General features: G+C 42.8%; 1 protein-coding gene across 5 annotated transcripts in view; it reads left to right on the top strand.

Moving 5' to 3' along the window:
- ST6GAL1 (ST6 beta-galactoside alpha-2,6-sialyltransferase 1) overlaps nucleotides 1–23,730 on the top strand; it is a 149,302-nt gene that overhangs the window by 59,404 nt on the left and 66,168 nt on the right. For 2 of the 5 annotated variants that reach the window (XM_030932469.1, XM_030932459.1), the window contains exon 1: nucleotides 9,955–10,776. The exons of the other annotated variants lie outside the window; for them this stretch is intronic. The gene's annotated coding sequence lies outside the window, so the exon portion shown is untranslated. Of the gene's footprint in view, nucleotides 1–9,954; nucleotides 10,777–23,730 lie in introns of those variants that run through there. 5 annotated transcript variants of the gene reach the window in all.

Genomic DNA, 23,730 nt, shown 5'->3' with positions numbered 1-23,730 from the left:
CAATAAATATTTGTTGAATACAATATTAAATACTGTAGAATTTAGACAGGTCCCTGTATCAACAACAGCAACAATGACCACCACCACCACCACCACAACAAAATAACAAGAATGTCCGATGTAGGGGATTGCTTTTTGATCCACTTGCCTTTGGCTAGTGGTGTCTTTCTCTCCTTAGTGACATACTCTTTAGCACTTTGAGCAGCTGTATGTGGTTCTGTTTTGGTTTCCTCTTTACTGCATGGCGATTATGTTTTCAAGAGGTGAATCTTCAGGGTGACTAGAGTGACATGTTATCTGAGTTCTGGATGGAGCTAAGGGAATATCACAGTGAGTCTGGGGAAGCAAGGGGAAAGAGAGTTGGGCAAATGAGGCGGAAAGACCCCGGACTTGCGATCAGAAGAACCTGATGTCAAATCAGATCCATCTTACAGCAAGTCGAGCCACCTCTCTGAAAGTTAGATTTAAATGATCTAAGGTCATTTCCTTTGGATTTTATAGAAATAATCGTGTCAGGAGAAAAAGAAAAACAAGGAACCATGACTTGCTAAACATATTCAGAACCAAAGTTTTTCTTTCTTTCCTTTTTTAAAAAAAGTGATATACAGTGAATAGAGGCTTAGTTCCCTAATGGTGGTAAATGATGTAATGTTCACAGATGTCTGGGGGAAAACAGAACAATCGACTTCTATTTTATTCTTACCTTTTCTGAGGAAAGTCAGGCAGACTAAATAGGAAAGAAAGGAAGGAAGGAGGGAAGGAAGGAAGGAAGGAAGGAAAAGAAAAAGAGAGAGAGAGAGGGAGGGAGGGAAGGAAAGGAAAGGAAAGAAAGCAAGGAAGGGAGACAGGAAAGAAAGAAGAAAGAAAGAAGAAAGAAAGAGCCCCTAAGGTTAGTAAGTATCTTATATCCCTGGAACTACGCTAGGCACATACATACCTTACCACCTCCTTATCAGGTGAAGGGTGTTACGTCAGTGTTTTAGGTAACCTACCCAAGGTCCACAGCTAACAATGGGAAGAAAGGATAGAACAAGCCTTTGGGGAAGAAAATTGAAGCCCATGGCCCACAAGAAATAAAGCCAAGAAATGTAGTTGCTTAAAGTCAGCCAGATTCCCCAGCACCCAGCATAGTGTCTTATTCTTAGGAGAATTTGAGAAATATTTATTTGTCTAAGGGATGGTTGGTTGGTTGAATGAATTACCTGAGGAAACTTGAAAATGTTTTTTGCTGAAGTGCTGTCGAAGGTCCTCAAGGTCTTACGGAGACGGGAGAAACCTAGGGGGAGAGAAATATAATTTAAATTTTCAAAAGGAATAATTATAAACCAACTGTATCAGGAAGTCACAGAGATGACCTACGTAAAATGCATAGCACTTGGTAGTACTCAACAAGCGATAACTATGATATTTAAGGGAATTACTATTATCATGAAATAAATATGTTTCTGCTGCTGCTTCTTATGCTGGAACTTGAGACACAGAGTTATTGGGGCCCATATTTAAAAGCACTTTAGTTTTTCTCTATCCATGATGTCTCACGGTGTAAGGTAACCTCTTTCCCACTTGGCAGTCATGCCTAGCTTCTTGTACCTCTGCTTTAGTTCCTCTTTGTGGTGTCTGCACGGTAAAATTTACATACGGCCATATAGCCTATATGTTAAAGACCATCCCAAGTGTCTCCTCAGTGGTAAGGCATTTTTGTAAGATACAGAAGCATAAACTTTAATTGACATTGACTGTGGTGGTAATTAACTGAAAGCTCTTCTATTAGACAGTGAACATCTTTGTATCCTCAGTAACAGGATTTCAGTTCTCATAGACGAGATGGTAAATGTGGACTGGATGGTGGTTCAGTTGGTTTATATGTAGTGCTTCTAGAACTGTCACTAAAGGGTGATAATTTGTGTTGGTCATGGGGATAGTGCCTCTCCTCAGCTCGAACCTGTGATTTAGATGAAGACATAAAGGGCTTGTTGATCACATTTACAGAAAATTTGAAGCTGAGAGGAGTAGAAAATATTGTATATGCCAGAATCAAGATTCCCTGTAAACTTAACAGCCTAGAGTAAGGACTGAGTGAAGAAAGACAGGCTGCACAAAGATAAATGTAAAGACCTAGCTATAGGCTCCAAATACCAGTGGTTAAGCCAGGCAGTGTGTGTGGGTGGGGTGGCAGTGGTGGGGCTAAGGATTAGGACTTGGCCTAAGAAAAGATAGTGAGGCTATCAGTTGCTCACACTCTGTAATTCCAGTACTTTGGGAGGCTGAGGTGGGGGGAATCGCTTGAGGTCAGAAGTTTGAGATCAGCCTGGGCAACATGGTGAAATCCCATCTCTACAAAAAATACAAAAATTAGCTGGAGGTGGTGGTGTGAGCCTGTATTTCCAGCTACTCGGGAGACTGAGGTGGAAGGATGGCTTGAGCTCGGGAGGTGGAGGTTGCAGTGAGCTGAGATCACACCACTGCACTTCAGCCTGGGTGACAGAGCCAGAGCCAGACCCTGTGTCAAAAAAAAAAAAAAAAAAAAGAAAGGCTAGTGCACCTGATTTCAACTAAGTGAGAATCACTGCCATGAAGCTACTAAAAACTAACCAGAAGCTTTTAGTATTTGCATCATAGAGGTGTAGTCATTCCTCTTGTTTTATAGTAGTTGGGTCCCACCTGGAACTGAGCTTACTGTCATTCTTTTAAGAGTGAGGTGGGCAAATGGAAATAGGCCCAGAGGACAATAAACAGAAAACTTAGGAGATTGAGAAACCATGTTATCTAAAGAATGATTCAAAGACTGAGACCAGTTTGCTTGAAAAAGAGAAGGTTTAGAAGAGTGCCATAGTCTTAAAAGATTGTTTTACGGAAAAAAGAACAGACATTTGTTAGAACCAGGAAATGGATGCTTAAGGGAATGGGGAAGAGTTCGGTCCAACGTATAAAAAATTTTCATAATTAATATTTGGCTCTCTGCTGACAGGCTGTCTTGAAAGGAGAATTATCATTAATACAGATGTGGAAGTAGATGCTGGCTGGCCACTGTTTGTTGCTATTGAGTGGGGAATTTTTGTTCATTAGTTAGAGGATTGGGCTGGTGTCCACTAAAATCTTTTCTAGCTGTGATGGATGGTGTGATGCTGGGCCTCAGAGCATGAAGCCCTATGCACTATGTTCAAGGGAACCTGGATAACATTGTTGGCAGGCTAATGGGAGCTGGCAGTGTAGAAAGCTTGAGCTTTGGATGCAAAGCTAGTGATTAAAATCTTTCTGTATTTGACTTGCTGTCAGCATAGAGAACCTATCAGGTTGAGTTTATGTAAGATAATTCGCATTCCAAGGTGCCCACCAGGTCGCATTTACTATTTGGAAAACAGCAGAATAACTAAGGGCATTTGATTTTGCATGTCTTCTCCCAGGGGATCTTGGGGACCCTGTGGACCTCCTGGATGTCCTTCCAGCACTGCTCCAGCAAGGTCCTGGTCAACACTCTTTCTTCATAGGAACCCTTCCTTGTCCAACCTTATCCGTAGGCGCAGTCTTTCCTCAGGGTGCTGTAGCCACAGGCTTTGGAGTTAGATGAGTTGGTTTGAATCCTAGCTTTGTACCAGCTCCACGACCTTGGGCAAGTGGCTTAGTTCTTCATGTAAAGTTTGTTTGTTTTTTTTAGACTGTTCCTTTCTCTGTCACCCTGACTGGACTGCAGTGGTGCAATCTCAGCTCGCTGCAACCTCTGCCTCCCAGGTTCAAGCGATTCTTCTGCCTCGGCCTCCCCAGTGGCTGGGATTACAGGCATGCACCACCATGCCTGGCTAATTTTTGTATTTTTAGTAGAAACAGGGTTTCACCATGTTGGCGAGGCTGGTCTCGAACTCCTGACCTCAAGTGATAGGCCCGTCTTGGCCTCCCAAATTGCTGGGATTACAGGTGTGAGCCACCAAGCCCAGCCTAATGCTTCTCATCTCTATCTATTGAATGCAGGTGACTCATTTGCACCTGCCAGGTTCTTAATGATCATTAGAGCAAGAGAAACTGCCCAGCAGTATAGCACTAGCACGTATTCCTGTTCAGTCAGTGGTGTTAATATTTGTGAGGATAGGCATAGACTGTTGATAGACTTGATGACTATATTCAGTCATCTATGGGTAGCTACTTGGTGTGAAGAATTCCTGGGCTGGGGCTGAGGAGAGTTCCCTACCTTATGTCAACCCCAGCCGCCTTCTCCCATCCCTCCCTCTTACACCATACGATGCTCTTTTTTTTTTATTTCCTCTAAAAAATTTCAATAAAGAATATAAACCAGGAGGTGGAAGGCAGGAGAATTGAACCCTGGAGGCAGAGGTTGCAGTGAGCTGAGATTGCACCATTGCGCTCCAGCCTGGTCAACAAGAGCAAAACTTCATCTCAAAAAAGCAAAAAAAAAAAAAAAAAAAAAAGATATAAACCAGCTTCTGGCATTACCCAGGAGCAGCTGACCTAGATGCTTGTTCCAGTAAGTTCTCCATCACTCCCTCTCATGCTTGTCTGCCTCCCCACCTCCTCCACCCCTGCTTCCAGGTCATCTGCAGATCGCTGGGCCAGGTTTCACAGTATTGGTGTGAATCACCTCGCCAGGCTTCTGCCCTTTGTGCTTGGTGCTAGCTAACTGACTTTTTTCTTTTTCTCTTGTGGTCAGGATTTTTCCACTGAAGGCTTTCGTTTATGATGTGGGAGGAACAGATAGCACTTAGCTAGTTGCCTTCTCTTGGACATGCTGTGGTTTAACTTTTCAGCCGGGCCAGGTATTTATTTTCCCTTGGGTGGAGTGTGGTTCTCCCATAGATACCTCATTCATGATTCATTTGTTTAGGGCATACAAAAGGCATTTCTTAGGACCCAGCCTGGGCCTAGCGGTGTGGTAGGTGCCTGGGCTTCAGAGAAGGCTAGGACGGTTCCTAATTCTCTGAAAGGTCATGCCCTAATAGAGGAAGCAGATAGAGAAACTGTGAGGGGTGCTGTCTTGGGGTCTGTACAGGGTGCTGTGGGAGCCCAGGGAAGGGTTCCTAACTCAGACTGGGGATCATGGAGGCTTTGACTCCTGATACTAAATTACCTCTTATTTGACACACTTTTTATGTCAGACTTCCCGGTTCTTTCCACCTATTGAGTCAAAGGGTGTCTCTGGTTCCTCCCTGGATGGACTGATACAGGCCATTTCACTCACCCTCCCAAGGGATTGTCTCCTGTGGCCTCTCCAGGTCTCACCAGTGGAGGTGTGTGTTCCTGTGGCAGGGGTTCCTTGGGAACATGGGTGATTCACCGACTGGCCTCATCCCGTACTGGTCCTCTGAGGTCATCGCAATTCACCTTGTCTCCTTTGCTCTCACAACTCCACTGCTGGGGGCAGAGGTGGAGATGTTGAGCTTGTGGGCAGAAATAAGTTCCACCGAGCCACAGAGCTTGACTCTCTCACCTTCCCACAATAGAACTCAGAGTTGGAATCCTTTCCCCAGCCACCTCCCCTCCCTTCTGAGGACAGAGGGTAACCTGCCCATCATCTTTGGGGTTATCAGTGGGTCCAACTCTTTGAGAGGATTTTTGCATAGCATACCATTTTATTGTCTCCAATCTCCCTCATCTTCAGCTGACCTCCCATATGGCCAAATTGATCCCGAGGTTGGGAATCCAGTTCTTTGAACTGAGCACTTCAGACTCTGCTGTGGTACGTGAGAACAGTTTCAGTATTCCGCCATAAATACCTTGCAAAATTCTAAACGTAGTACATGACCATTGACACGGTTTGGCTGTGTCCCACCCAAAATCTCATCTTGAATTGTAATCCCGATGATCCCCACGTGTCAAGGGAGAGACCAGGTGAAGGTAATTGAATCATGGGGCGGTTCTTCCGTGCTGTTCTCATGATAGTGAGTGAGTTCTCACAAGATTGGATGGTGTTATAAGTGTCCGGGACTTCCTCCTGCCTCCTTCTGAGGAAGGTGCCTTACTTCCTCTTTGCCTTCCACCATGATTGTAAGTTCCCTGAGGCCTCCCAAGCCATGTGGAACTGCAAGTCAATTAAAACGCTTTCCTTTATGAATTACCCAGTCTCTGGCAGTTCTCACATGGAAGTGTGAGAATGGACTAATACAATCATGACCTTAAAAAATAAATAAATAAAACAACATGGCGGGGTGCGGTAGCTCCCGCCTGTAATCCCAGCACTTTGGGAGGCTGAGGCTGGTGGATCACCTGAGGTCAGGAGTTCAAGAACAGCCTGGCCAGAATGGTGAAACCCGTCTCTACTAAAAACACACAAAAAATGAGCTGCATGTGGTGGCGGGCGCCGGTAATCTCAGCTACTCGGGAGGCTGAGGCAGGAGAACCCCTTGAACCTGGGAGGCAGAGGTTGCAGTGAGCTGAGATCTCGCCACGGCACATTAGCCTGGGCAACAGAGTGAGACTCTGTCTCAAAAACAACAACAACAACAACAAAATACTTGAGGCCTACCTTTTTTTAGAACACAAAAGCAAATTAGACGTGGTCCTTGCCCCTAAGGTGCTCACAGTCCACTATCTATCCAGGTCAGATAGTTTCCACTGCTGGTCAGTGTTTATGAGGCAAACTGTTTACTGACTTGCCTAACACTGCCTGTCCCATGCAGTTCTTCCTGGGATGACAGCAGCTAGATCCTGTGACAAAGGACAGCCGTTCCCCACTGCCTCCCATCACTCCCCTCCTCTGTCTCCTGGCGATAGCTGTGGGCTGCAACTCTGACTTGAGTGTTTGTGTCCCCAATGCGTCTAGCTTCGGGTGGGGGCTGCCTTTGCGGGTACTTGATAAACACCTGCATGAGGAGTTGAAATAACAAGTTCATAAAGGAATCTAACTTGAGGGCACACTGCTGGTGGGGTCCCTGGGGTCCCTGTTTGGTGGCCCTTGGGGAGAGCACATCCTTTGACAGTTCACTCTCATAAATATCCAGTGTGGTTCCTAAGGGGCCATAATAAGCTGATGGAGTTAAGATTTAAAGAAAATTATTTCCTGTTTTTGGCATAGGGTCACCTGTACATCTTTCATTCTGAACGAAAAAGTCACGCATGTCTTGTCCTCTTCTCTCAAGCAAGTTAGTGAGATGGAAGACAATGGTGGCCAGAGACGCTGGAAGCGAAACTAAACAGTGGCGCAGACTTGCAGAAGCTCCCCCTTGGGATCACGGGGTGTGCTTTTTGTCTGCTTCACAGTGAGATAACTTGACAGGGTTTATTTATTTATTTATTTTTATGTTTTAGAAAAATAAGAGGCCTAGGTAGATAACTGTGTCTTAAAGGCCTTCTTTCCACCCAGAGGTAGCAGCATGCTAGAAGAGGAAAGGGTAGGCCTGGGACCCAGAGGTAGCAGCATGCTAGAAAAGAAAAGGGTAAGCCTGGGACCCAGAGGTAGCAGCATGCTAGAAGAGGAGAGGGTAGGCCTGGGACCCAGAGGTAGCGGCGTGCTAGAAGAGGAGAGGGTAGGCCTGGGACCCAGAGGTAGCGGCGTGCTAGAAGAGGAGAGGGTAGGCCTGGGACCCAGAGGTAGCGGCGTGCTAGAAGAGGAGAGGGTAGGCCTGGGACCCAGAGGTAGCGGCGTGCTAGAAGAGGAGAGGGTAGGCCTGGGACCCAGAGGTAGCGGCGTGCTAGAAGAGGAGAGGGTAGGCCTGGGACCCAGAGGTAGCGGCGTGCTAGAAGAGGAGAGGGTAGGCCTGGGACCCAGAGGTAGCGGCGTGCTAGAAGAGGAGAGGGTAGGCCTGGGACCCAGAGGTAGCGGCGTGCTAGAAGAGGAGAGGGTAGGCCTGGGAAACTAGATTGGAAGTTTGGTTTTGTCACTTTCTAGCTGTGTGGCCTTTCGAAAATCATTTGCTTCCTCTGAGCTTTAGCTTCTTTACCTGTAAAATAATCAACCCACAGGGTGGTTCAGAAGATTTACAATAAAAGAGAGAACCTAGCACATTACTTTGTGTGATACTTATAACAATGATGAGAATGATAATAATCATTATAACAGTTGAATGCTAGGCTCTCTGCTGCTGCATGTAGGTAGACATGGCTCTACTTCCTCATCAAAGAGGGTCTCTAGGACCCTGAAGGACTCGGCAGGCTCCTTGCCTTCCATATATTTCTATGTGTTGAGATGAGATTGTCTTCAGTCCTTAAATATCAGCTCAAATAGTAGAGGCCTAGTACAACTTCACCTTGGAGGAGAAAAATATGTCGATTCAGCTCTACTCAGCAACTTTTTTACAACGAAGAGATTGAGAGAGAAAGACAGAGTAATTGAAATAATGCCCACAGTTCTGACAGCCACTTGGTCAGCTGAAAGCCCACAAGTGCAGGTGCAGAGACATGAATTAGAGTTCTCTCAGTTTCTAGGGTGAGCAGCTTGTGGGGCCAGGTGCGATCCCAGTATTTAAATGTTTGTCTTTTTAATGTAACATGGTAGTAAACTGAAGATAATTACTTCTTTTGGTACACATCCTGATCCCTTTCAGGGCTGGAGTCTAATGCAGCTGTGTTAGATTCACTGAGTGAATTTTACATGAGTGCTCAGGGCTGTATAAACAGACCATATATTCTGTATCTCATAGGTGATTCAAAGTTGGGGGGGCTTTTTGTTTCTTTAACTTTCATTGACTGCACATGAATAGTCATACAAAATAAGATGTTATTTTAACTGACCTCGAATTCAGCTGTTTATTTTTTCATTTTTACTGTACATATTTCAGTTTTTCTACGTGTATTTAAAAGACAGAGACCCTTTAAAAATAGGCCGGGTGCAGTGGCTCATGCATGTGATCCCAGCACTTTGGGAGGCCAAGGTGGCTAAGGAGTTTGAGACCAGCCCGGCCAACATGACGACACTCCGTCTCTACTAAACACAACAAAAGTTAGCCAGGCATGGTGGGCGCCTGTAATCCCAGCTACTCAGGAGGCTGAGGCGGGGGAATTGCTTGAACCCAGGAGGCGGAGGTTGCAGTGAGCCAAGATCACGCCACTACACACTCCAGCCTGAGCAACAGAGCGAGACTCCATCTCAAAAACAAAAAAAAACCAAAACAAAAAAAACCTTTAAAAATAAAAACGACAAGATACTATTATCACATTCAAATAAGTAAGTATTCCTTAATACCAGGTGTGGCGTCAATATTCAATTTTCCTCAATTATTACATATATGCGTGTATGTATATATATTAGTGTGTGTGTGTATGTGTATGTGTATAGATGTGGGTGTGTGTGGTTTTAAAATAGTTTGTGTATTCAAATTAGGATCCAGATAAAATCCAAATGCAACAGATTGATAAGAACTTTAAGACTGTTAAAATGGGCCGGGCGCGGTGGCTTATTCCTGTAATCCCAGCACTTTGGGAGGCCGAGGTGGGCAGATCATGAGGTCACGAGATCGAGACCATCCTGGCCAACATGGTGAAACCCTGTTTCTACTAAAAATACAAAAATTAGCTGGGCGTGGTGGCATGTACCTGTGTTCCCAGCTACTTGGGAAGCTGAGGCAGGAGAATGGCTTGAACCTGGGAGGTGGAGCTTGCAGTGAGCCAAGAATGCACCACTGCACTCCAGCCTGGGCGACAAAGCAAGACTGCCTCAAAAAAAAAAAAAAAAAAAAAAAAAAAAAGATTGTTAAAATGCAGGCTGTGCATGGTGGCTCACTCCTAAAACCCCAGCACTTTGGGAGGCTGAGGCAGGAGGATCACCTGAGGTCAGGAGTTCGAGACCAAACTGGCCAACATGGCGAGACCCTATTTCTACTAAACATGCAAAAATTAGCTGGGCATGGTGGCTTATGCCTGTAATCCCAGCAACTCAGGAGGCTGAGGCAGGAGAATAGCTTGAGCCGTGGAGTCAGAGGCTGCAGTGAGCCGAGATCATGCCACTGTGCTCTAGCTTGGGCGACAGATTGAGACTGTCTCAGGAAAAAAAAAAAAAAAAGAAAAAGATTGTTTAATGAATGCTTTTAATCAATATAAATAAATAGCTTCCCATGAGAGGGATCACTGATTTGAGATACAATCTTTGGGTGAGGTGTGTGGCTCCACTGTGTCTGTGTGCACAGGTAGACACAGGCCCACAGATGCCGCAGCCATATTATCGGTGCGCATTTACTCCCATCGCATGTACCATTCCTCTCACAAATAGCTGCTTCCTGATCATTTGTCTTTTTAAATAAGAATAAGATATTTTGAGATTCTTTTTTTCTCTTTAAATATTTGAATACAGGTCTGTTTGAAGGACCAGTATATTGAATAGCAGTAATAGTCGAAGGACTAGTCAACTATAAGAAGCCTTGCTTCAGATCTTCACCCAAGAAGCTTTGTGCGTTTGCTTTTCCGGGGCCGTTCAGATAGACAATTGTGTTTTTGATACAGTAAGAGTTTGCAGCTTAGCTTAACTAGAAATAATCCGGATCTTATTTTGGAATTAGGAAGAAACATGTTATGAGGCAGAAAAGCCCACTCTGTTACCTACATGATGGCATAGCTTTGTGCTTTTCATGCTTTGTGGCCTTGCAAGGAGGTACAGTGTAGGTGGTTAGGCGTTGTTTCCTGGCTAAAAATAGGAACAGCATATTGTGAGACAGGAGCTTATTCTCTCACAAGCCTCTGTGCAAATAATGGAGGGTTATGCATTTGCTGCAGGTAGTACTTAAGCTCCAAGAACTTACGACACACATGCTTGAGTGGATCATGGGTGAGCTGGAGAACCTGAAGTAGCAAAGGCAAGAAGGCAACAGCATTCCATCTGTGGAAGGACCTACCCACCAGGTATCTCTGGTGACAGGGCCCATCTCATAGGTGGCCCACTGTACATCATACCCTGATGTTTTCTTTGCTTTAAGTGCTACAGAATTCGAGGCTCATGCATACCTTTATGCTCTCCTGTTTTGCAAATGTCTGCACTCTAGAGTCCTTCCTGTTGGCCACTACATACGTGTCCCCTGCTTCTTGCCCCTCTCTGCTTGGGTCCCTGCTACACTGGTACTCTGCTTGGGTCCCTGGAATGTGGACCCACTTTCCACATTGTATTGCCAGTTTGTTTCCAAGGTCATCTCCACTTGGAGCTTCTTCGTGACCACCTCACACAGCACACTTGGTCTATGTGGTGGTTTGAGGGGTTCTGTCTGTAGCACTGTGCTTTGGCTATGTTGGAGGCGGGCAGGTGGGAAGGAAGAAGTGTATTCTTGGGGAAATTTGTTTTTAGAGACATGAGACATGGAAAATAGTTAAGTAATAATATAAAATGGGAGGCATGGACTATCAGAGGAGGCTGGGCATGTTACGCTACTTCTTCCTGATCTTGATAGTCCTTTGCATTTATCAAGCACTGTCACACGTGTTATTTCATGCAACGCTCAGGGTGTTGCCCCCTGTTTTGTAAGTGACAAAACTGTCACTGGATGAAATGACATGCTAAAGGTCATCTAGTTAGTAATGGTAGAATGAGGGCTGGAGCCCAGTCTTCTGATTCTAAGTCTAGTTCCTATTCTGCTCTTCATCATCTGTCCCAGAATGGTAAACTGAGGCTTGGAAAGGCAAAGGAACTCACCCAACCTAAAGATTAACGGTTTTAGGCCAGCCACGGTGACTCATGCCTCCCAATATTTTGAGAGGCCAAGGTAGGAGGATTACTTGAGTCCAGGAGTTTGAGCCCAGCCTGGGTAACATAGTAAGACCCTGTCTTTTCAAAAAATAATAATAAAAAAAAAAACCGGGTATGGTCGCACACACCAGTAGTCACGGCTAATCAGGAGGCTGAGGTGATTGGATCACTTGAGCCTGGGAGATTGAGGCTGCAGTGAGCTACGACGGAATCATTGTACTCCAGTGTAGGACAGAGTGAGATTCTATCAAAAAAAAAAAGGAAGGATTTTAGACAGTGCTGACAATACTGAGACAATGCTGACCGGTGAGTGGGGACAGACAAATAAAGAAGTAACATTGTGCAGAACTGTGTTCTAAGCCAGTGCTATCTAATGGAAATAGAAAGCAAGCCACAAGTGTGGGCTGCATACATAGTTTTCAAATTTGTAATAGCCACATTAAAAAAGCAAAAAGAGGCCAGGTGTGGTGGCTCATGCCTGTAATTCCAGCACTTTGGGAGGCTGAGGCAGGAGGATCACTTGAGCAGGAGACCAGCCTGGGCAACACCCTGTCTCTATTATTATTTTTATAAGATTTATTTTTTTTAAAAAAATAAGAAACAGATGAAATTAATTTAAACAATATAGACCTACACAGGGGTTAAGGGCACTAGCTCTCTTTGAAGTTGAAAAATCCATGTGCATTTTCTGAAAGTAGACTCTGAAAAATAAGAAAAAGAAAGAAAATTCATGTATAACTTTTGACTCCCCCTAAACTTAACACGAATAGCCTACCGTTAACCAGAAGCCTTACTGATAACATAAAAAATTAATGAACGCATACTTTATATGTTATGCATTTTACATACTGTATTCTTATAATAAAGTAAGCTAGGGAAAAGAATGTTATTAGGAAAATCATAAGAAAGAGAAAATATATTTATTATTGAATAAGTGTAAGTGGATCCTCATAAAGGTCTTCATCCTCATCATCTTTACACTGAGCAGGCTGAGGAGGAGGAAGAGGAGGGGTTGGGTTTGTTGTTTCAGGAATGGCAGAGGTAGAAGGAGGGCTGGGGGAGGCTGGAGAGACAGGTACACTCCGTGTAACTTTCATTGAGAAACATCTGCATGTAAATGGAACTGTGCTGTTTAAGGATCAACTGTATTTAACTCAATATATTCAAAATACTGTTAGTTTTTCATGTAATCACTATAAAATTACGAATCATACTTTCTACATTCTTTTTTCCATAAGAAATCTTCGATGTGTATTTTTACACTTACAGCACATCTCAGTTTGGCCTAGCCACATGTGGCTAGTGGCTGTTGCATTGTGGAGCCCAGTTCTAAGCGTTTTACATATATTATTTCACATAGTTCAAATGGTTGAGGAAATGAAGCCCAGAGACGTTAGGTAACTTGCCTGGGGGGCACGAAGCTGGAAAGCCACGGAGCTGGATCCTGTCCTCTCCTTCCTCTTCCCACTCTGGCCAACAGCCAGCCCTCCAGGAAGGGGGCCCTGGGGCAATGCAGGGGCAGCTCATTTCCAAACCATTGTTAAACTTGTTCTTGTGGAGGCAGCTGGTCCTGGGGAAGTAAAGGGAATCCTCCTCTTTAGATTCATATGCAAAAGTTAAGGGCATCCTTTTACTAGGCAGTAAGCCTCTGTCTAGGGATGTGGGACCATAACGCCACTCTCGTCTTAGCAGGTGTGCACCATTCAAGGTGATAATGCATAGGAACAGCTCAGCTAAGCCAAAGCCAGGCCATTGTTGGTGCTGAATAAATGTGTTTTCTGTCCTCTATGCTAAGGCAAGACATCCGCGGAAGTAGACCTGGATTTGTCACCTTCAAGGGAGACTACTATAATATTTTTGTTTGTTTGTTTGTTTTTTGTTGTTTTTTTCGTTTTGTTTTTTTTTGAGACAGAGTCTCACTCTGCCGCCCAGGCTGGAGTGCAATGGTGCAATCTCGGCTCACTGCAACTTCCACCTCCCTGGTTCAAGCAATTCTCCTGCCTCAGCCTCCTGAATAGTTGGGAATACAGGAGTGTGCCACTGCACCTGGCTAATTTTGTATTTTTAGTAGAGATTGGGTTTCATCGTGTTAGCCAGGATGGTCTTGATCTCCTGACCTCATGATCCGCTGTCCTTGGCCTCCCAAAGAGCTGGGATTACAGGCGGGAACCTCCGCGCCTGACCAAGACTACTATATTCTAATGAAGGGGAAGTGGAGTGGGAGGGACATGTGCGTGCTCTGGCGGCAACAAACTTGGTGCCAGACTTGCTTTCCTTGTTTTACTCACAAATATTATGACAGCAGTCAATATACATTTTTATTTATTTATATATTTTTTAGAGACAGAGTCCCCCTCTCTTGCCCAGGCTGGAGTGGTATCGTAGTTCACTGAAGCCTTGAACTTGTGGCCTCGGGATCTTCCCTTCTCAGCCTTCTGAGTAACTGGGACTGTAGGCGTGCGCTATCACACTGAGCTATTTTAAGAATATTTTTGTAGAGTGTGTTGGCCAGACGGGTCTTGAACTTCTGGCCTCCAGCGTTCCTCCTGCCTTGGCCTCTCAAAGTGTTGGGATTTATAAGCATGAGTCATGGTGCCCAGCCAAGACACATTTTAAAAACCCTGCCTCCTGACACATTACTGTTCACTGGTAACAATGGTCCTTTGTAATCATAGTCTGTTTGCAAAGCAAGCTTTTAATAGAATTACAATTTTAGTGTTGATCGAAAGTTTATTTTGGGCCAGGCATAGTGACTCATGCCTATAATCTCTGCACTTTGGGAGGCTGAGGTGGGCAGATCACCTGAGGTCAGGAGTTCGAGACCAGCCTGGCCAACATGGTGAAACTCTGTCTCTACTAAAAAATCCAAAAAAAAAAAAAAAAAATTAGCTGGGCATGGTGGAGGGTGCCTGTAATCCCAGCTACTCGGGATGCTGAGGCAGGAAAATCTCTTGAACCCGGGAAGGGAGGTGGCAGTGAGCCGAGATTTTGCCATTGCACTCCACCCTGGGTGACGAGAGCGAGACTCTGGCTCAAAAAAAAAAAAAAAAAGAGAGAAAGAAAGTTTATTTTGTTTCTCCCGTTATCTTCAATCTGTATAGTGCATGTTGTGTGTTAATGGCTTCATAGACCATCATGGACTTCTGGATCACAATTTGCTTTTTCCTACGGCTATTTAGGTTGTTCCAAAATTTCTCAGCGTTACATTTGATGCTACAGTAGGCACCCACAAATTTATGTTTCTTTCTGTTTTTGAACTATTGTTGGTTGTTCTGAGGAATTTTCTTAAGGTTTCACTTCTGTTTTCCCAGCCATGAGTGATATATGAGCACAGCCGTTTTGCTACTAATCACCAACCTTGGGTGTGAAAATTTACTCAGTTCTGCTAAATTTAACTGGACTAGAAATGGGCCAAGCATTTGCGTGTACTTCCCCAGATGCTTTTTAGAACACTGCCTATAAAACTGACCAGAGTGTCAGGTGAGGCCATCATTGGCAGAAACGTGCCTTCCTTGGGAGAAGGTGGGTTAAACAGTTTTTCTGTGCAGATTAATGGTGAGAGCCAAACCCGCAGACCCACAGGTTTCAACTAGCCATGTGGCTTCACTAAGTTTGGCTTCAACTTCCCACAATGGTACAGAAGCAGGGTAGAACTCGGGGTTCCTACCTGAACTCTGGACATTGTGAAATGTCCACAGCCCGAGGAAAGGGATGAGCTGCATGTCACCTTCCATACCCTCTGCTGCACATAGATCTGTCTCAGGCATTGAATCAGAGGGATGTGTGACTTTGGATAAATTATTTTACCTCTCTCTGCCTCATTTCTTTATCTAAAATCAGATGACAGCAATGTCTCCCTGTAATATTGCAGTGGGGATTAAATCTGTTAATACTTGAAAAGTGCTAAGATCAGTGCCTGGCACATAATTAGTACTCAATAACTGTTGTAAACGTGGGTTTGGATCTCACTTCCAGTGCTTTCTAGATGCACTTTCTAGATGCCCCCTTTGGTCAAATGGCTGACCTTTCTGGACTTCGGCTTCATCCGTAAAATGGGATTATGGCATCTGCTTCAGCAGCATGTTAGGGGTTTAAGTGACAAAATGCATTTCACACAGTGTCCTGCACATAAAGGGCCCCCCATAAATGTAATGAAAAACAAACAAGTGGCCGGATGCGGTGGCTCACGCCTGTACTCCCAGCACTTTGGGAGGCTGAGGCAGATGGATCACGAGGTCAGGAGTTTGAGACCAGCCTGACCAACGTGGTGAAACCCCGTGTCTACTTAAAATACAAAAATTAGCCGGGGATGGTGGCAAGCGCCTGTAATCTCAGCTTCTCAGGAGGCTGAGGCAGGAGAATTGCTTGAACCCAGTATGCGGAGGTTGCAGTGAGTTGAGATCATGCCACCGCACTACAGCCTGGGTGACAGAGTGCGACTTTGTCTTAAAAAAAACCCCAAAAAACAAAACAAACAAACAAACACTGTTTTTAGCTTTATTTTCTGCTCTACCAAAGAGAGAACTTTGTTGCCTTACATTGGTGTTGTAATTAGCTCTTCGATCTGACCATGTTTTCTATTATGGTGTATTTTTAAGTGCACATTCTAGGTTTAAGGCCGTCATGAAACAAATGGGAGGCAAATCAACATTTGCATGTGTCTGAAGCTTTTAATATGATTTTGTTTCGGAGATGAATGAGCTCATAATTCCACAAAGAAGGGATGATACTTCATATACTTATTAGTTTAGTGATCTCCCTCCCACACTTAGTGTCATAGGAAACTGTCAGGTTTATGGAAGCTATCAAGTGTTTCTTTATGCTCAGCAACACAGATCAAAGTTGTCTACATGATAAGGTAAAAAACACATTCCTTAGGAAATGCAAAGAAATGACCAAAAAGACCCTTGAGCCCAGCTCATTCCCCTCCCCTGGTCTGTCCAACTTGCCCTCATCTTCTTGTCTGAGCTGAGACATGTCTCCCTGGCAGCCTCCCTGAACCATCCAGCCTGGGAGCTGGGTCCTCTGAATAGTGAGCCACTCTGTGGCTGTCATGTCCTCCTCCATGCCCATTTCTGGAGACAGAGGCATTTATGGAGTGCTCAGATGTTCCGGCTGGGTGTTAGGTAATGGGTGTTTGTTGGCTGAATGAATAAACTTGTAAAAATCTTCCTGTGATAATAGAAGTGTGTATAATAAAGACAGGTGGATCTGCAAAGCCGAACAAGAAGAAGAGAGATGCCATTATCTGCTCAAGCTAAGGAAAAGTGAATGTAGTCATTACGTCTGGAAAATGCCAAGGATTTCTTTCCCTCATTTTTTATGTGGCCTTGCACCCTGTGAAGCATTGACTAGGAGGTTCATTGTGGCTTTCTGGCTGCTAAGCATCTCCTCTCTGCCAACATCTCATCAATTCCTGTCTGTACCAGTTACCTTTGCCTACGATTTGGGGTGAGGAAAGTTCTGTGATTTGTCTGTTTCTATTTCTGGGTAAAATCTCAACTCTGGGCATATCAGCAGAAAGGGTTTTGAAATGTCCCTTGATTCAGATGATTCTGAATCAATGGCATGTATGTGTGTGTACATAATTACCCTTATCCAAAAAATTCTGCATTATAATTCTTTAAATGCACAGGTTCACAAATTATTAGAAAGTATATTTTATATACTATTTACAGTAGCAAAATATCAATTTTAGAAAGTATATTTTACATACTATTTACAGTAGCAAAATATCAAATGCAAGAAGCAAATTTAATTAAAGATAGGCAAGACATTTTACTGAAGACTATAAAACATTAGTAAGATAAATAAAACAATGGCTTATGCAATTATGGAAACTGACAATTACCAAGATCTGTGACTGGCAAGGTGGAGGCCCAGGAGAACCAATGGTGCAGTTCCAGTCTGAGTCCAAAGGCCTGAGAACCAGGGAAAGCCAATGGCGTAGTTCTAGTGCAAATGCCAGTTGGCTTAAGGCCTTTCAGCTTGAGTCCAAAGGCCGGGGAAAAAAAACCCAAAACCAAACCAAAACAGCAACAACAAAAACAATGCCCCAGCTCAAGGCAGTCAGACAGGAGGAGCTCCCTCTTACCTGTGGGAGGGTCTGCCTGTTTTATTGTATTCAGGCCGTTAACTGATTGGATAAGGCCCACCAGTAGAGGGGGCAATCTGCTGTACTCAGCCTGATGATTCCAATGCTAATTTAATCCAAAACAACCTCATTGAAACACCCAGAATGTTTGACTAAATATCTGGGTACTCTGTGGTGCAGTCAAGTTGGCACATAAAATCAGCCATCACCATCAATTTGGGGGAAAACTGACATTTTAACAAAATTGAATCTTTCAGTTTATAAACATGGTATATATCCCCCATTTGTTTAGATCTTTTATTTCTCTCACTAGTGTTTTGTAGTTTTCAGTAAAAAGTCTTGCCTATCTTTAATTAAATTTGTTTCTTGGCATTTGATACTTTAAATAATATATATTTTCAATAATTTGTGAAATTGTGCTTTTAAAGAATTATAATGCAGAATTTTTAGGAGAAGGATAATTAAAAATCCGTCAAGACAGCAGTGAAGTTTAGGAACTACCATTCTGGACATAACCGTAAGTCATTAATAAAATATTCCTTACATCCCTGTGCTACTTTATTATTCCAAAACATTTGTTTTTCCTTTGGTCCTCATAAGGGTTCTTAGAAAGAGACAGAAGAGCTATTATTTCTACTTCCATACAAGGAAATGTGGCCTCAGGAATTGATGTGGTTTGAATATATGTCCCCACCAAATCTCATGTTGAAATGTAACCCCCAGTGTTGGAGGTGGGGCCTGCTGGGAGGTGTTTGAGTCATGGGGGTGGATCTTTCATGGCTTGGAGTTGTCCTCACAACAGTGAGTTCTCATGAGATCTGGTTGTTTAAAAGTGTGTGGCACCTCCCCCACCACTGCCTCTTGCTTTTGCTTTCGCCATGTGACGTGCCTGCTTCTGCTTCACCTTCCACCATAATTAAAAGCTCCCTGAGGCCTCCCCAGAAAGTGAACAGATGCTGGCACCATGCTTGTACAGCCTGCAGAGCTGTGAGCCAATTAAATCTCCTTTCTCTATAAATTACCCAGTCTCAGGTGTTTATAGCAATGGAAGAACAGACTAACACAGGGAGACTATCTAAAAGTCCTGTGACTAGCAGGCGGCAGAGCCAGCCCCAGAGCCCAGGACTGTTCCCAGGAGAGAGGTCCTACTTCTGATACCAAAGTTTTTCTGTAGAAAGATGGCCTTTTGTAAGCATTACTGAGAACATACTTCCAGGTGCCCAGGAAGAATCTCTTGCCTGTAGCCTCCATAGGCAGTGTTGGAGGAAGGGAAGAAGACAGCAGAGTGGACCAAGGTAACAATATGTAATACACTAGAGTAGGGAGCGAGAACAGTGTCCTGTTAGCCTATATAGCACTTTTGTGCTATTAAGAAAGGGTGCCCTTTCAGCCAGGACCAGATGCCATTATGCAATGAACAACTTGTACAGTCATATGTGACATCCCAGAGAGATAACAACAAATACAGAAACCTTATTCAGGAATTAATTATTGATGAGGAAGCTAAATTGGTGAGTATTTTATTTCTTTCCTTTAGAGAAATTCATTGAAAATACTTTCAAGATGATTCAAAGCTAAAAGAGAAGAAATCACCTTTCTTTCCTCTGCCTTTTACAACCTTTCTATCTTCTATCCTTTCTGTTTCTCGTCTTCTTCCTTTCCTTACTCAGCACTTATTGAGTGCCAGGGCATGAAAATGCAGAGATAAATGAGATGGCATCTCTTCCTAGGAACTTCTAAGTCTTAGAAACTTTTTTGACTGCCACCATCAATAAGAAGTACATTTTATGGTATTGCAGTTTTGTTTTAGTTCTTTTTTTTAAGGGTTATATATTGAAACATTTATGAATGAAATGGTGAGTTCAGGATTTGTTTCAAAATCTAGGGATCTAGGCGTGAGTGGAGTATACACAAAACAGGATTGACCGTGAGTTGATAATACTGAAATGGGTTATGGGTCTGTGGGGGTTCATTATCTGTCATCCATCTTTCTAATGATCTATTTGAGACAAAAGGTTCATCAAGCTCTACTTTCTCTTATTACATGCAGTGAATTCTGATATTTTAAAATCTAGTTTATTCTCTTTTTTAAAACCTGGTCTTGGGCCCTAAATTGTTTTTGAGACCCACTAAGGTAAAATAATACGTATTTTGAAAAACACTGGTGTATTGAGGGAGAGAAGGACCCATAAAATAAATGATTACTGTCGACCAGAAAGTGCTACTAGAATATGGTTAGAGGGCTGTGGGAGCACACAGGAAGGAAGGACTGACCAACAGGGTCCTGGGGAGTCTGGGAAAGCCCTTCAGTAATTTGCATGGAAGAGGAGATATCTGCATCTTTGACAAAATGGTGGGGGAATATTTGACCTTGAGGATGAGGGAAGTGGTGCAAGTGGGATGAGCCAACCTGAGTTCAGTATGGCTGGAATGTGAGGGCTATTGGGGAGGGCAGGAAACGAGGTAACAGCAGCAGCAGCAAAAGTCACAAGTCTTCTGGAACAGTCTAAGGAATTCAGATTTTATCTGTGTTTCAGGGAACCATTGGAGGGTAAACTGAGAAATGACCCTGTTTCATTTGCCTCTTAGAGAGATCATTCTGTCAGCTCTGTGTAGATAGACCAGTCTACCTCTGTGATCATGATTTAGAACATAAAACCTAGACCCAAAGGAGAGCCAGTCTGGAAGCCAGATCTAACCTACCTCATGTAATTATGTCCCCACCCTGCCACATGACTTCTCAGATCTACACAAATTGGGCTTTTTCAAGTATTTATCAAAACAAAAATTGCAGTTGCTTTCAGGACGTAGGAAGAGGTGGAAATAGAGCCACTTCCCTGTGTGCTCCTTTCCCCTTTTCCCTGCATAGCGTTCTCTCATGTGCAGAGTTATGGCAACCTGTGAGAGATTCATAGTAATCACCTATAATGTGGCATTTTTCTAGGTGCTTTACAACTGTTAACTCACTTAATCTTCATAATAATTCTATGTGGTAACTATTATAATTATTAGTTTCATTTCATAGATGAGGAAACTGAGGTAAAAAGAAGTGACTTGTCTAAGGTCACACATCTAGCAATTAGCAGAGCTGGGATTTCGGCAATCTGGCCCCAAAGCCCACTCTCTTCACCACCATTGTGCTTCTTGATTAAGTTTGATTTCATTCCACTCATCTCCTTAGACTCAGATGTTTGAACAAAGACAGTCATGAAAAAAAATTGGACTTTAAGTTTTATTCTCAAGATTGCCAAATCCCTTTCTTCCCTAATGAGAGGAGGAGGAAAGTGTTCTAGCTGGGAGAAAAAGGATGGCTTCTTAGAAGGAAGTGGTATTTTAGTGGAGCTTTGAAACATGGGTGAGAAGTAAATTGCTGAGAAGGATGAGTTGCTAGTACAGCCAAGATGAAGTAATCCAACCACAATCTCTACCAATGTTTACAACAAAAAACTGGAGAGGATGCAAAAAACCACATGAGAACTCTGAAAAGTAATAGCAAGCAGGCAGAGTACTGGGTTCAAAACTTGAACAGTGACTCACAATGAACATGGATTTGCAGAAGAGTATGGAAAGCTAAGAGTCCGAGATAACTCCATCTTTCCAGCTAGAGGAAGCAGTGGGGAAAAAGCCACTGGAAGCCAGAGAGTGTGAGGAAATCCCTAAGAGGAGAGAGCTGGAAAAAGGGATCCACAAATTGGACTGACAAAAGTCCTGGGCACACTACAAGGTGTGCATGCATGGAACAGACCCAGGAGGCACAGAAGAGGTTATGAGAATCTAACTGTGATATTAACAACCACCCAAGTCCCAGACAAACTCTTGAATGGAGCATGTGACAGATTGACTCAAATGGCATAGCAAAAGCTTTGAAAACTGATCTGTCACTGGAGCTAACACTCATAAAAAGCGAGACAGTACTTTCAGTCCGAACCTAAGTGGGTTAATTTCCTGAAAACAAACAAACAAACAAACAAACAATCAACATTTTTCAGATAATTTTTAACAGGATCCAGAGTCTCACAACATGATATTTAAAAATCCAGGATACAATTCAAATTTACTCAATATCAAAACAACCCGGAAAATCTAAACAGTACTCAAAGGAAAAGACAATTCAGTAGGCACTAACACTGAAATGACTTAGATCGTGAAATTATTACACAATAACTTAAAGTAAGTATGACCATTCTCCACTCTTGAAATTGATGGAAAGATAGAAGTTCTCAGCAGAGAAATAGAAGCTGCAGAATAATCAGATAGAAATTTTAGAACTGAAAAGATGATATGGGCTCAGTGGCGGAATAAAGATGACAGAGAAAAAAGCCAGTGAACTTGAAGTAGATCAATACAAATTATACGCAATGAAATATACATTATGAAACAAAAAACTGGAGAAAAATGAAAAGCATTTCATGGTACTGTGGGACAATGTCAAAAGGCTGAAAATTCTTGGTATTGGAATTCCATCTCAGAAGGTAAAAAGAAAACTACTGGTGCAGAAAAAAATATTTGGAGAAAGAATGGCTGAAATAGTTTCAAATTTAAAGAAAGCCATATTTTTACACATCGAAGAATCTCAGTAATTTCAACCAGGGTAACTTTCATGACAACTCCTCACCCACCTCATAAGAAAACTTCTAAAAACCAAGGATTAAAAAATATTAAGAGCATGAAAATATGACACATTATACATAAGAAAAGGGAAGGAAGGAAAGAAAGAAGAAAGGAAGGAATCAAGGAAGAGAGAAAAGAGAAAAGAAGGAAGGAAGGAAGGAAGGAAGGAAGGAAGGAAGGAAGGAAGGAAGGAAGGAAGGAAGGAAGGAAGGAAGGAAGGAAGGAACGTACTCAAATGACTGTCGATTTCTCATCCAAAACCATGGTGGCCAAAGACAAAGACAGTGAAACGCCATCTTTAGAATGCTGGAAGAAAAAAAAAAAAACTATCCACCCAAAATTTTATATCCAGAAAAAATATTCTTTAGGAGTGAAAGCAAAATAAAGATATTTTCAGGTGATGGAAAACCGAGAGACTTCTTTTCCAGGAGACCTGCTCTTAGAGAAATACTAATGGAAGTTTTTCAGCCTTCAGGGAAGCTGTACTAGAGAAAAAGTTAAAACTTGAGGAACAAAAGAGCAGGAGAAATAATAAATATCTAATAGATTTCCCTTGATAAAAATACACACACACAAACATAAATCTCATGACATGGGTAATTACAAACTACTGGCAATATTTTAGATTTATTTCCTTCAAGTCTTTTTTTGTCTGTGAATAAGCATTTCTCTCTTTTTCTTTTTTGGTGTTTCTCTCTCTGTCTCTTTCTTCCCTTCACGTGGACATTTCATAACATATTTAAATATTCCTTTTTGTTAGGGTTTGAGGTTGTTTCAGGTTATGCATGGACTGAAGCGAAACTACAGTCTTTGGCAGCTTTTCTGATCATTTCTTTTTTGGAGATAGAATTACTGAATTAAAAGAGAGTGGACATTTTTAATGCTTTGATACTATTTGTCAAATTGCCCACCCTCCCTCCCTTCTTTTTTTCTTTCCTTCCTTACCTCCCTCCTTTCTTCCTCCCTTTTTCTTTCAACTAAGATTATATAATATATAGTTTTATAATCTTTATTTATTCACACTATATTGTGAGCATTTTCCTGTTTTGTTAAAAAGTCAATAATTGAAAAAAAATTTAAGTTGATAATGGTACTATGGTCCTATTTTTTTAAAAGGACATAATTACATATTTATGGATGGAATGATATATCTGGCATTTACTTAAAATACTCAGGGATAGGTGGCTATTAATAAAACAGTATTGACCATGAATTGATAATTATTGATGCTAGATAATGGATACATGGTGGTTCATTATTACTACTTTCTATAGTTTTCTATGTAAGTGCAATTTTTTTATTTTAAAACTTTATCTGAGTGTGGTGGTGTGTGCTTGTAGTCCTAACTGCTTGGGAGGCTGAGGAGGGAGGATGGCCTGAGCCCAGGAGCTCAAGGTTGCAGTGAGCTATCACT

Source organism: Rhinopithecus roxellana, chromosome 1 (genome assembly GCF_007565055.1).
Source record: "Rhinopithecus roxellana isolate Shanxi Qingling chromosome 1, ASM756505v1, whole genome shotgun sequence".
NCBI lineage: Eukaryota > Metazoa > Chordata > Mammalia > Primates > Cercopithecidae > Rhinopithecus > Rhinopithecus roxellana.
This window is presented reverse-complemented; position numbering and strand designations above follow the sequence as displayed.